This window comes from Anomaloglossus baeobatrachus (assembly GCF_048569485.1).
Source record: "Anomaloglossus baeobatrachus isolate aAnoBae1 chromosome 5 unlocalized genomic scaffold, aAnoBae1.hap1 SUPER_5_unloc_25, whole genome shotgun sequence".
NCBI lineage: Eukaryota > Metazoa > Chordata > Amphibia > Anura > Aromobatidae > Anomaloglossus > Anomaloglossus baeobatrachus.
Window position 1 is genome coordinate 355998 of NW_027441801.1, and position 14604 is coordinate 370601.

At 49.3% G+C, this 14604-nt stretch overlaps 1 protein-coding gene across 2 annotated transcripts in view; it reads right to left on the minus strand.

Annotated features, from left to right (window-relative positions):
* The window catches only part of LOC142259080 (uncharacterized), a 123341-nt gene extending 112385 nt beyond the window's left edge, over window positions 1-10956 (minus strand). For both annotated transcript variants that reach the window (XR_012727923.1, XM_075331599.1), the window contains exons 1-2: window positions 10861-10956; window positions 10573-10663 (exon numbers count right to left, since the gene is read on the minus strand). The gene's annotated coding sequence lies outside the window, so the exon portion shown is untranslated. The remainder of the gene's footprint in view (window positions 1-10572; window positions 10664-10860) is intronic.
* Window positions 10957-14604: the final 3648 nt, after the last annotated feature.

The following is a 14604-nucleotide window of genomic DNA, read 5'->3' on the forward strand; positions in this document are numbered from 1 at the left end:
TGCCCCCACAGACAGATCCAAGGCAAGGCCTGATGTGACTAGAGTAATAACAACGTACAACTCATAGTGGAGGAATTTAAAGGCCATTCTAGAAAAACATTGGAGTGTCCTGCAAACGGACCCGCTTTTAAACAACTATATTTCTTCAAAACCATCAATGGTGGCAAGACGTTACCGCAATTTGCGGGATATTCTTGTGCACAGTCACTATGAGGCCCATCAAAAAATCAAAAACAAAGAAGTCTCCAATCCGTTGAATGGTTTCTTTCCGTGTGGCCTTTGTAAGGCCTGCGGAAATTGTATCAAGACTAAATTCTTCAAAAATCATGACGGTACACGTACGTTTGGCATTTGGTAGACACGTAACTGTTCGTCAAGTGGCGTGATATACCAGGCGGAATGCCCCTGGGCCAAGATATATGTTGGCCTTACGACACGGGAGTTCAAAGTTAGAGCTTTGGAACACCTCAAAGACATTAGAAATGCCCATACAATAGAAGATCCATCTCTATTAAAAACGATACCGAGGCATTTTAAAAAGTACCATGATTGCAATCCGAATGGTTTGAAGTTCCGTGTCATAGACCAGATTCATCTTGGGCCCAGGGGAGGGGATCTTGGTCAAGCCTTGGCTAGATTAGAGTGTAGATGGATCTACAGGTTGGGGTCTTTGGCCCCACAGGGATAAAATGAGAATGAAGGCTTTGGTTCTTTTCTATAGTTGGGGTCTGTTTAGGAGGTACTTTATATAAGATTTAGTCCCCCTCTTTGTCAAATAATAGGGTTTTCTTTTATGGATGGGTATGGTTTTTAGTTTGGGTTGCTTTTGTGATTTTAATTCTTTGCTCTTTTTAGTCCTAGATGAGCTGTCCAATGGGCGGTTATGTGGGACTTTGTTTCCAGCAATTTATTCCCATCTGCGAGCAACAAGATCTAGCTTGATACAAGATGGACACTGCGGAAAAGCGACAAGAACCTAGATTCAATAGGATGTATTTTAATATCATTCCCAGATAGGGTTATCTTTAGGATTGTTATGGGGGGAATTTTCTTCCGGTAAAATCAATTTTCTGCAGTGTCTTATTTGTCTGTATGTTAGGATTGTTTTAGACACATCCCTTAACAAATAGCGTTTCCTTTTGGAAGATATCGTTGTTAGTAAATTAGCATATTAGTGGATCACAAATGTGATCCCCTTGTGTTTGAAATGTATTGCTTCTCTGTCCAAATATTTATGAACTGTTGGCATTAAACAATGATGCATATAAGCATCAAGATACATAAATATTAATGTATATATTGAAATGCATTGCTTTTCTATTTAAACAGTTTGTAAACACTGTCTGCACTGGAGAATGTGGAGTGCAATGCACATAGATAGAGATAGATATATATATATATATATATATATATATATATATATATATATATATATATATACACACACACACCAACGTACAGACCCCTGTTTAGTCGTTTTGAGGATGCTTATTCCTAATTATCGTTAACATTGCTGTGCAGTGAGTGTGCTCACACTAAGTCCCAGCCCGCTGGTGGTGCGCATGCGCCGGTCTCCGCTCCTTACACTTCCTGATGCACGCCTCACGTGGTCATTGTGTGTCACGCTGTGTCCTAGCGCGCGCATCTAAGGAAGTTATTTAACAAAGGCAAGCGGCGACCGCCCCATGCGCCGACGTCACTATGTCATGTGACAGGGGCGTTTTCGGAGGCTTGTCTAAATCGCCTCTGCCATTGGCTGCTCTACTATCTTAAAATACCCAGACATCTCCCCACCCTGACACGCCCCTTTTGAAGAAGCAAGGCGAACACGACGTCAGGGGTGGTGGAGAGCTCACCCAGGTGACCCTCTCTTAAGGTATATTGTTCTTTATCCTGCACTATTCAGTGTGATGTCCAGGTTATTAGGAATATGCGTTATTGTTGACAGCTAGTACGCATTTATCTAGACTTATAGTACATATGGGATGTGTACCGCCCTGAGAGGGGCCCGGCCGCTTCCTCCGCTTGCTCGGGCCGAGCCGCTCAAGGTCCGGGCTTGGGTTGTTGGTGGCACGAGCGCCTCTGGATCGGGGGGCCACGTCGCTCTGTTAGAGGGGAGAGGTAGCGGGGTGGTGGTGGTGTGGGACGAGGCGCGCAGCCGGGGAGGACCGCGCTGTCGTCCAACGGGTCGTGACGCCACCCACGGGTCGTGGTGACGGGATGCACCACCGCTGCGGCTGGGGTGAAGGCGGGCTCATCCGGGTTCGGTATCGCGGCTGCAGCCTAGATGTTAGCCCCTCCGTGGGTAGGGGCGGTGTGTCCCGGGGCCCCGGAGCGGTCGGGGACTGGAGCGCTGATGTTGTTGTCGGGGTGCAGGGTGCTGTGCCGCGGTGTAGTGTCGTGCCCGGATGGCACTTGTGTACTCACGATTGATTCACACTCAGAGTCACTGGTAAACCAAAGTTCGGATGTGGTCGGTTCCCGCGGCTGGCTGCTGATGTCCCCTGTGGGGTTGATGGTGGCCTTTTTTCCCGTGCACCTATGGATGTTGTGTTTCGGCCCCCCTGCCTGAGCAGTGGTGGCCCGCTCCCCGGCGTTGAGCTGCCGGAGGAGCCCTCAGTTGCCCGCAGGCGCTGGCCCATCGGGTGTTTGGCCCTTGGCGGTGGCGCTCACCCGGTCTTGGTGGGCTTTTGCCTTCTTTCGGGACTCTGGGTGTGGATGAACCCGTGAGGTCCAGCCAGCAATCAGTTAATTTGCCTATACTCAGTGGCTTCTAAGCTAGGACGGGGTCTGAGTACCCGGTTTCTGGTGCTCCGGTACACGGCTAACTCCCCGGTTCGGGATCGGCGGGCTCCAACCCAGGCCTGGTCCGTACGGTTCCGCCGGTTGCTGTACCGGTACTCCTGCAGACGGCCACCACCGTCTGCCTGCCTGATGTTTCCAAAGGGGCCCAGGCTCCTACCCGGGTCCCTGACAGCTGCTCGACTACCACTCACTGTCAACTTAAAACTTATCTGTTTGAACTTCCTGCCCCAGGACAGTAGTCTCCTTGGTGGGCGTGCCTTTCCACCTGACTCCGCCCACCTGGTGTGCTCTACTGGCCCTGAGGGAGGAATCAGGTCTCCCTTTCGGGTGCCATGTGTGTGACCTCACAGGGGATGGGGGTGTGTGTGTATGTGGTTGATGTAATTACCTGTGACACCTGGGATCCAGGGCGTCACATATATATCTATTACCGTCTGTTTTCAGTTGCCTGCCGCATGGCTGTCAGCATTGGAGGGCTGTACCATCCTCCCATCAAGGCAGAAACCAGTACCACTGTGAATCAGTATTTTTCATGCACACTGTGGACAGTTATATTACATATTGTATGTTATTGATCGGTGGATGCTATAGCCCCAATATTATCTAGTTGCAGCTATAGATACGGAAAGCTGATTAGTCATACAGAATTGCTTATGTAGAAATTGGGTATCTTACCATGGGAAATTCTGCATTGTGAAAAAGCATTGACAACAGACTGCTAGTATCTCTAAAAGTAACTGTATTCAATTATATTCATTCATAACTGGGCTGCCATTTGTTGGCTGGCATGGTGGCGATGTTGTAATAAAATGATTGGGTTTATACGTGTCCCATAAATAAATAAACAAATAAATATACACTGTCTCTGTTGCCAACCAACAATGGCTGTATACAGTGACATATGCCTGTGAATTTATTCTTGTATTTTTGAGGGTTATCAATTGGGGATGATGTGCTCCACTTTGTGGGTTTTCCCTGTTTTTAAATGTTTATGAAGTTGCATTAATAAAGTTTTAAATAATAATAAATTATTATAATTAATAAAGTACTTTTAAAAAATTTGCGATATATACGCTTCTCACTTCATACCTGAACATTATGGTGCTCAGGTTGTTGTTTTGATCAGTTTTGAAGTGTGTGTTTACTTTGGACAATTGACATTTAAGTCTACTCTCTGGAGCCTGCACTTCCATCTCCTCTTATGGTGCAGCCTCCCCTCCTCCTGGGGGGCAAGGGGGGCAACTCAGCCATGATGGGAGGTAGGGGCCTTGTCTGTTATACAGCGGCCTTTCTGCTCTGCTGCAGATGTAGCTGGTGGGTGGAGACTCCTTTCTAGCTCTAAGACACAGACATCCTCTGCGCGGCTTTTGCAGAGGTGATGAATCCTCCCTCCTGCACGTCCCTAACAGGTGAGGGAAGGGGCCCATGTCAGCTCAACATAATCATATGCATTCAGCTGATCTTGGCCCCTGCTTTTCCTGTTAGTATTAAAGCTGCCACCGACAAAGGAAATTCCCATGTGTTTTCCGGCCCTCAGGGCCCCAATGTGGCTGCACCATGGTATGTCTGTCACTGAATCTTGTAGTTATGATGCCTTTTAATTGTGAACAAAAATGAAATAAATGATATTACAAAGCAAGCTTTCCAGACTACTTAGATCTCTTCTAGTGATGAGCGAGTACTAAAAAGCTCGGGTGCTCGAAGATCGGGCCGAGCCTCCCAAGATACTCGTGTACTCGGGCCGAGCAACGAGCCCAATGTTATCCTATGGGAGACCCGAGTATTTTTGTGAAATGACCCCCCGGCAGCATGGAGAAACCCTAAAAATGGCACAAAAGTCTCAGAAGAGTGCTCAAATGACATGGCAACAGCATGGGGAAGACCCCTTGAAGCATTTATCACTCAAAAGTCACAGCTGTGAACAATTTTGTCCGCGTTTCACGCCATTTTTACGGACTCACCAGAAAATCTTCCAAAATGACCCCAAAATGATTTTTCATGGCAGAAATGTTAAGGGCACATACCCAATAGTGAGATAGAGCTGGTGTATGTTACTTTTTGAGATTAATACATGAAAGATTTTACGTGAAAACATTGTGTGGCACTCCGATGTCCCTGAGAAGAGACGTACATGAAGGCCTCTTGAGTCTAATATGCCCATTTTGAGGAAGTGAGTCTTTGTAGTATTTTCCTTTTCCAGGGCAGTCCAAAATTGTGAGGTTCACCAATGCCCCTGCATAGAGACGTGCATGAGGGCCTGTAAACTTGAAGTGCCCATTGTAAGGAAGTGGGTCTATTGTAGTATAGCCCTTAGGCAGGGCAGCCAAAAATTGGGAGGCTCCACGTTGTCCCTGGATAGAGACGTGCATGATGGCCTGTAAACCTGAAGTGCCCATTGTAAGGAAGTGGGTCTATTGTAGTATAGCCCTTTGGCAGGGCAGCCAAAAATTGAGAGGCTCCACGTTGTCCCTGGGTAGAGACGTGCATGAGGCCTCAAAACATTAAGTGTCAATTGTCAGGAAGTGGGTGTATTATAGTATAGCCCTTAGGCAGGGCAGCCAAAAATTGGGAGGCTCCACGTTGTCCCTGGATAGAGACGTGCATGAGGGCCTCAAAACATTAAGTGTCAATTGTCAGGAAGTGGGTGTATTATAGTATAGCCCTTAGGCAGGGCAGCCAAAAATTGGGAGGCTCCACGTTGTCCCTGGGTTGAGACGTGCATGAGGGCCTGTGAACTTGAAGTGCCCATTGTAAGGAAGTGGGTCTATTGTAGTATAGCCCTTTGGCAGGGCAGCCAAAAATTGGGAGGCTCCACGTTGTCCCTGGGTAGAGACGTGCATGAGGGCCTCAAAACATTGTTCCCATTGCAAAGGAGCGGGTCTCCTGTCGTTGTAATGTCCATTCTGCAAAGAATGGGCGAAAAAATTTACCACTGGGGGTATACCTGAAACAAAGGCCTAAGTATTGCAATTTGTAACGGTCATCATGGTGGCGCATGAGGAGAAGGAGGAGCAGTCCAGCGATTATCCAAAGTCCAGAAGTGTGTACCCATGGGTGAGTGGAGGTACATGGCAAACTTTAAATTCCGCTCTCATTTGCTGGTGGTGTGGTGAAGTCTGGCCCGATCCAACCCTTGTTCATCTTGATCAGAGTCAGCCTGTCAGCATTTTCAGTTGACAGGCGGGTGCGTTTATCTGTAATGATTCCACCTGCGGCACTAAAAACACGCTCTGACAAAACGCTAGCGGCAGGGCAGGCCAGGACCTCCAAGGCGTAGAGAGCCAATTCATGCCACGTGTCCAGCTTGGATACCCAATAATTGTAAGGCACAGAGGAATGTCGGAGTACAGTTGTTCGATCTGCAAGGTACTCCTTCAGCATCTGGGCAAACTTAGGATTTCTTGTGGCACTACCCCGCACCTCAGGGGCTGTGGTACGTGAGGGGCTGAGAAAACTGTCCCACATCTTAAAGACTGTTCCCCTACCTCTGGCGGATTGGACTTGTGCCTCTCTCGGCTGTACGCCTCGGTTGTCCACTGATTCCTGACCTATGCCGCTAGCGTTTTGTGAGGGGAATGCTTTGCCTACTTCCGTGACTATGGCCTTCCGGAACTGCTGCATTTTGGTTGACCTCTCCTCCACGGGAATAAGAGACAAAAAGTTCTCCTTGTAGCGTGGGTCTAACAGTGTTACCAACCAGTAATGATTGTCGGCCAAGATGTTCTTAACGCGAGGGTCACGAGACAGGCAGCTTACCATAAAGTCAGCCATGTGCGCCAGACTCTTAACAGCCAGGACTTCAGTAGCCTGACCAACAAGATGACTGAACATGCTGTCCTCCTCCTCCTCCTCCTCCTCATCTACCCTGTCCTCTGGCCAGCCACGCTGAACCGAGGATATGACTGGTGTGCATGTCATATCCTCAATTTGGCCGGAGAGTTGCTCCATGTCTTCATCCTCCTCCTCGTCATAGTCCTCCACTGCACGTTGTGATGAGACGAGGCTGGGCTGTGTGTTATCACCCACACCCACTACTGTTTCTTGCTGCAACTCATCGCGCTCCGCCTGCAATGCATCATGTTTGTTTTTCAGCAGAGACCGTTTTAGAAGGCAGAGTAGCGGTATGGTGACGCTAATAATGGCGTCATCACCACTCACCATCTTGGTGGAGTCCTCAAAGTTTTGGAGGATGGTACATAGGTCTGAGATCCATCTCCACTCCTCAGGTGTTATGTGTGGAGTTTGACCCATTTCCCGACGGCTTAGGTGATGCAGGTACTCAACAACTGCCCTCTTCTGCTCACATATCCTGACCAACATGTGCAGAGTTGAATTCCAACGCGTGGGGACATCACACACCAGTCTGTGAGCCGGAAGATGCAAACGGCGCTGAAAGCCGGCAAGGCCGGCTGAAGCAGTAGGTGACTTTCGAAAATGTGCAGACAGGCGGCGAACTTTTACCAGCAGATCAGACAGCTCTGGGTATGACTTTATAAACCGCTGAACCACGAGGTTGAGCACATGGGCCACGCATGGAACATGTGTCAGCTGGCCTCGCCTCAAAGCCGCCACCAGGTTCCGGCCATTGTCACACACGACCTTTCCTGGCTTTAGGTTCAGAGGTGTGAGCCAGTGATCTGCCTGCTGTTTCAGAGCTGTCCACACCTCTTCTGCATTGTGGGGTTTGTCACCGATGCAGATTAGCTTCAGCACAGCCTGTTGCCGCTTCGCCGAGGCAGTGCTGCAGTGCTTCCAGCTTGGGACTGGTGTGGAGGGTACAGTGGATGAGGATGCGCAGGAGGAGGAGGAGGCTGAAGAGCATGACATTCCTGAGCTGTAGAGTGTGGGTGAAACACTGACTGAGGTAGGGCCTGCAAACCTTGGTGTGGGAAGGACGTGTTCCGTCCCTCGCTCAGACTGGGTCCCAGCTTCCACAATATTAACCCAGTGTGCCGTCAATGAGATGTAGCGGCCTTGCCCACAAGCACTTGTCCACGTGTCTGTGGTTAGGTGGACCTTGGGTGAAACAGCGTTGTTCAGGGCACGTGTGATGTTTTGTGCCACGTGGTTATGCAACGCGGGGACGGCACACCGGGAGAAATAGTGGCGGCTGGGGACCGAGTAACGTGGGACAGCTGCCGCCATCAGGTCGCGGAATGCTTCTGTCTCCACCAGCCTAAAAGGCAACATTTCCAGCGCAAGCAGTCGCGAAATGTTAGCATTTAGAACTGTGGCATGTGGGGTGTTGGCAGTGTATTTGCGCCTGCGTTCAAAGGTTTGCTGAATGGATAACTGAACGCTGCGCTGGGACAAGGACGTGCTTGATGATGGTGTTCTTTCTGCGTAGGCAACTGCAGGTGCAGGAGTGGAGGAGGCTTGTTCGCAGGCAGCATGGACAGGGGATTGGCTCGCATGCACAACCAGCGAAGACGTAGCAGTGACATCAGCAAGCACTGCTCCTCGACTCTGTTGTACTTCCCACAAAGTCGGGTGCTTGGCTGACATGTGCCTGATCATGCTGGTGGTGGTCAGGCTGCTAGTTTTGGTACCCCTGCTGATGCTGGCACGGCAGGTGTTGCAAATGGCCTTTTTAGAATCATCTGGAGCCAACTTAAAAAACTGCCAGACTCGGGAAGACCTAACATTTGTACAGGCACCTTGTGTCGTCGTGTTGTTCCGGGGAACGGTTGCCTGACTTCTGCCTGGGGCCACCACCCTGCTTCTTACTGCCTGTTGTGATGCTACGCCTCCCTCCCCCTGTGCACTGCTGTCCTCGCTCTGCATATCCTCCTGCCAGGTTGGGTCAGTTACTGGATCATCCACCACGTCGTCTTCCTCTTCCGCACCCTGCTCCTCCTCCTGACTTCCTGACAATTGTGTCTCATCATCGTCCACCACTTGTTGAGACACGTTGCCAACTTCGTGAGAACGTGGCTGCTCAAATATTTGGCCATCTGTACAGATGATCTCCTCATGACCCACTTCAATATGAGCTGGCGAGAGGCCAGAATGTGTGAATGGAAACGTGAACAGCTCTTCCGAGTGTCCAAGTGTGGGATCATTAATGTCCGAGGAGGACGTGTACTCAGCCTGGTGGTAGGAAGGAGGATCAGGTTCAGAAATGCGCGGTGCAGTATCACGGCTACTGACACTTGACCGTGTGGAAGACAGAGTGTTTGTGGTGGTGCCAATCTGACTGGAAGCATTATCTGCTATCCAACTAACAACCTGTTGACACTGGTCTTGGTTCAAGAGCGGTGTACTGCTGCGGTCCCCAAGAATTTGGGACAGGACGTGCAAGCGACTAGATGTGGCCCTTTGTTGTGGCGAAATTAGAGCTTGCCCACGACCTCGGCCTCTGCCTGCACCACCATCACGTCCACTTCCTTGTTCCTTGCCAATACCCTTGCGCATTTTGCAATGCTGTGCTGACGTGTATTCACTACTTGTGCGTTATATCAAAGTTTGTGGAAATTGCACACAAGTGCACCTGTACGCTGCCACCGACAGGCACACACGTGCGGTTTTAAAAACCAAGCACGGACGCACTAAGAACCTAACAGGTTTTTTTGGGGAGCGACAATTACAGACAAGTCAGACACTATCTGGACTGTTTTACACTGTGTACACAAGCCCCAGATATGATGAAGGCTGGTATACGGTCACCACTAGGAATGGCTATATATACCCTGCCTGCCTGCCTGCCTGCCTGTATACTGGTACAATAGTCCTGACAAGGACTCTTCTGGTCACTACCCTGTATTCAGACCTGGCTATACCCTGCCTGTATATAGCAACAATAGTCCTGAGAAGGACTCTGCTACTGTACTCCGACCTGGCTATACCCTGCCTGCCTGTATACAACTAGAATAGTCCTGAGAAGGACTTTTGGTCACACTGTTTGCAGCCCTGCAACTGAAAAAGCTATAAAGGGCCGCAAAGCTTTCCCTGAATCAGCGACTCTCCCTGCACTGACTGTCTGGATAGCTGTGAGCAGAGCACAGCGCGCCGGCCGGTATAAAGGCTCGGTCACGCTGTCCAGGCCGGCCAATCACTGCAATTCCACAACTAACAGGGCTGTGGCATTGCAGTGGTCTGCCAGCCAATCCCTGCATGAGGGCTGGCTCTCAAAAGAGCGCCAACATGCAGAAATGAAGACCACGAGTACAGCACGAGTATCGCGAGATTACTCGGTCCCCGCCGAGTAGACCGAGTACAGTGATACTCGTGCGAGTACCGAGTAGTAACAAGCATGCTCGCTCATCACTAATCTCTTCATCAACTACAAGATTATTATTTGGTTTCTCCCACTGAGAACAATCAATCTTTATTCACCTGGAGAACACGGCACCAAACTAAGAATCTACGACGTCACCAGCATCATTACCCTCCGCTTTCTCTTAGGGGTCCACCATACAGATTAGATTCTTCTTCTTCCCATGATTTTCTAAGTTGTCTGCACATTCTACGTACACTGTCATTTGGCTTTACAGATTAGAGATCTGGGCAGCTAAGGGTCAATGTCTTCTAATTTCAGGGGATAGAGTGGATCCTACCTGTAAGATCTGGCTGATACAGATCTCACTCCAACAGAAGGGCGTCCAATGCACAAAATAATGGGGACAGTTTTGGGTGGAGGAGCATGTGGGGGTCTAGCAGCAGAATGGTGACCATTTCCTATGGCCGGACTATAACCCTGATAAAGCAGCCACAGCCGGTGACTGAGAAGAATCTGTGACTTCTCTGCATATAGTGGTCACTACTCACCTGGGCGGTTATCTGTAGGAATCTCCTCTTTACTCCGCTCATCAACCCTCACATATGTCTCTGTAGTATTAATATGGGGCAGATCTTCACCCTGAAACAAATATTGTAAAAGTCACAGACAGATAGAGAAGTCCCATCTATGATCAGCTCTAATCCTGCCATCTCCACCACTCTCATTACACAAGTATAACACATATAATACTGGAGGATAAAACAAGACTGAGCACAAGACCTTCACAGCCGTCTACACATCATAGGGAGATTTCATGGCACCTTCTCTCCATCTACCTGATGATCCTGAGGAACATCGGGATCTTCTTGTTTACAGTCCTGTGGGAGAAGAGGACGGGGACATCTCTCTGGTGTTGTCCTCTTACTGGATAGACCTGGAGGAGACACATACAGGGACTGAATTCATTCCTTACATACAGATAATTATAGGCCGTGTGTATTTAGTCCTGTCTATTACCTGGTGATGTGAGGGGCTGGGGAACCTCCATCATGACGTCCTTGTACAGATCTTTGTGTCCTTCTAAATACTCCCACTCCTCCATGGAGAAATAGACGGTGACGTCCTGACACCTTATAGGAACCTGACACATACAATGATACCGTCACCCCCGATCCCTTCATAGCGTTACTGTATAATGTCCCAGCATTCCCAGCAGTGTCACCTCTCCAGTCAGCAGCTCAATCATCTTGTAGGTGAGTTCTAGGATCTTCTGGTCATTGATGTCCTCCTGTATCGGGGGGTGAGGTGGAGGCCCAGTGATTGGGCTCAGGGGTCTTCCCCATCCCTCAGACACAGGGGCCTGACAGCGCTCACTAGAGGTCTTCTTCACTACTGTGTAATCCTGGTTATGGAGAGACACAGTAATAAATCTCACTCCAGACATTTCCAGAGTCCTCACCTCTCCAGTTCTGTCCATCTGTTATTCCCATAGATAAGAATGATGTAATGTGACGTCATCAGAATCTCTCACCTCTCCAGTAAGCCGGAAGAGGATCTCTAGGGTGAGGTGGAATATCCTCTCCGCCATCTTGTCCCTGTCCATATCCATCCTTCACGGGGCAATCAGGAGAATTCTCTTCTATAGAGCGATTGTTCTCCCCCAGCATCTAATGTGTATGGAGCCTGAGCCCAGTAATGGGGAATCTCCACACACCTCCACCTGCAGAGCCGCACACTAGATATATAATACCCTGCACCTACCTCCACCTGCAGAGCCGCACACTAGATATATAATACCCTGCACCTACCTCCACCTGCAGAGCCGCACACTAGATATATGGCTGCTCTGTGCTTCCAGGACCTGTGATGATGTCACATGGAGGGGAGGAGTCAGGGTCACATGATCAGCTGTTCCATGTACGGTGGAGGCTTAATCCAAGAGGGCTACAGGACCTGTGGTGATGTCATGCCCATGTGAGGGAATGATATCACAAGAAGGGGCAGGGCTTCTTTCAGTGCAGACTGAGCTGATAGACTGAGGGGCTGCAGATTGGAGCTGTTTTCTTTGCTTACATAGGACTTAAGGGGGCTTTACACGCAGCGATATCGCTAGCAAGCGTACCCGCCTCCGTTGTTTGTGCGTCGACTCACGGGCAAATCGCTGCCCGTGGTGCACAATATTGTTAGACCCCGTCACACATATTTACCTGCCTAGCGACGTCGCTGTGACTGGCAAACCGCCTCCTTTCTAAGGGAACGGTTTGTGTGGCATCACAGCGGCGTCACTAAGCAGCCGCCCACTTCCTTCCTTCCTCATTACCGGCGGCCGCAGGTAAGCTGTAGTTCGTCATTCCCGAGGTGTCACACAGAGCGATGTGTGCTGCCTTGGGAACAACAAACAACCTGCATCCTCAACAATCAACGATTTTTTGAAAAAGAACGACATGTCAACGATGGACGATTTGGTGAGTATTTTCCATCGTTAACGGCCGCTCGTTGGTGTCACACACAACGACGTCGCTAACGATGCCGGATGTACGTCACAGAATCCGTGACCCCGGCGGTATATCGTTAGATACGTCGTTGCGTGTAACTGGCCCTTTAATGTGGGCGATCTGAGGAGATGTTCTGTGTTTTAGGGGCACAGATGAGTGGATGTTCCTACAGGGGGGCTGCTACTTGTAAAGGGATGAATATCCTCTCATCTCAGCTGAAGACTTTGCCTCTTTCTTCAAGCAGAAGATTGACAACAGCAGAGCAAGCTTTGGCCCACAATCCCCACAGCCCCTCATCATAGCCACTCAGCTCTTTTCTTCCAAATCCAGCTTCTCCCCCATGACAGAAGATCATCTTTCCACTCTACTCTCAAGATCACATCTAACCACCTGTGTACTTGACCTCATCCCCAATATCACCACAGTCCTTATCCCAGCCATAACCCATCTCTTAAACCTATCACTATCAACTGGTGTATTGCCTTCATGCTTTAAACATGCTTCAATCACACCCATCCTTAAAAAGCCCTCCCTTGACCCATCCTCTGTGTCTAGCTACCACCCCATATCCCTTCTCCCCTATGCCTCAACACTACTGGAATAGCATATCCATCTTGAACTGTCCTCATACCTCTCCCCCTGCTCCCTCTTTGAACAGCTACAATCTGGCATCCGACCGCATGACTCTACTGAAACTGCCCTAACTAAAGTCACTAATGACCTATTAACTGCCAAAGCCAAGCAAAACGAGGCCTCGGGGGCCCACCGGAGGATTCTCCAGTGCTTAGATAGGTTGAAGCAGCGTCGGACTGGCCTATCACTAACAACTGGTGTATTCCCTTCATGATTTAAACATGCCTCCATCACACCCATCCTCAAAAAGCCCTCCCTTGACCCTTCCTCTGTGTCAAATTATCGCCCCATATCACTTCTTCCTTATGCCTCAAAACTACTGGAACAGCATGTCCATCTTGAACTGCCTTCGTACCTCTCTTCCTGCTCCCTCTTTGACCGGTTACAATCTGGCTTCCGACTCCATCATTCCACTGAAACTGCCCTAACCAAAGTCACTAACGACCTACTAACCGCAAAATCCATTGGACACTACTCTTTCCTCCTCCTCCTGGACCTGTCCTCTGCCTTTGACACAGTAGACCATTCCCTCCTACTACAGATTCTCTCATCTCTGGGCATCACAGACTTGGCCCTATCTTGGATCTCTTCATACCTAACCGACCGAACTTTCGGCATCTCCCACTCTCACACCACCTCCTCATCCCACCCTCTATCCGTTGGTGTCCTCCAAGGTTCAGTTTTTTGACTCATGCTGTTCTCCATCTACACCTTCGGCCTGGGACAGCTCATAGAGTCCCATGGCTTTCAGTATCATCTCTATGCCGATGTTACTCAGATCGACCTCTCTGGACCTGACATCACCTCCTTATTAACCAAAATCCCATAATGTCTCTCTGCTATTTCATCCTTCTTCTCTGCGCGATTCCTAAAGTTTAACATGGACAAAACAGAATTCATTGTCTTTCCTCCTCCTCATTCAACTCCTCCACCAAGCCTATCCATCTAAGTTGATGGCTGCTCACTCTCCCTAGTCTCACAAGCTCATTGCCTCCAAGCCCTCTTCACCTCATGCCGACTACAGCTCAAAAATATCTCCTGGATCCGTGCCTTCCTTAACCAAGAATCAGCAAAAACATTAGTACATGCCCTCATCATCTCCTGCCTCGACTACTGCAACCTTCTGCTCTCTGGCCTCCCTTCCAACATTCTTGCACCCCTCCAATCTATCCTGAACTCTGCAGCCTGCTTAATCCACCTCTTCCCTCGTATTCCCCAGCCTCACCACTCTGCCAATCCCTTCACTGGCTTCCCAATGCCCAAAGACTCCAGTTCAAAACATTAACCATGACCTACCAAGCCATCCACAATCTGTCTCCTCCTTACATCTGTGACCTAGTCTCCCGGTATGCAACCTCAAATCCTCGCAAGATCTCTTTCTCTACTCCTCTCTTATCTCCTTTTCCCACAATCGCATATAAGCTTTTTCCCGTACCTCCCCCATACTCTGGA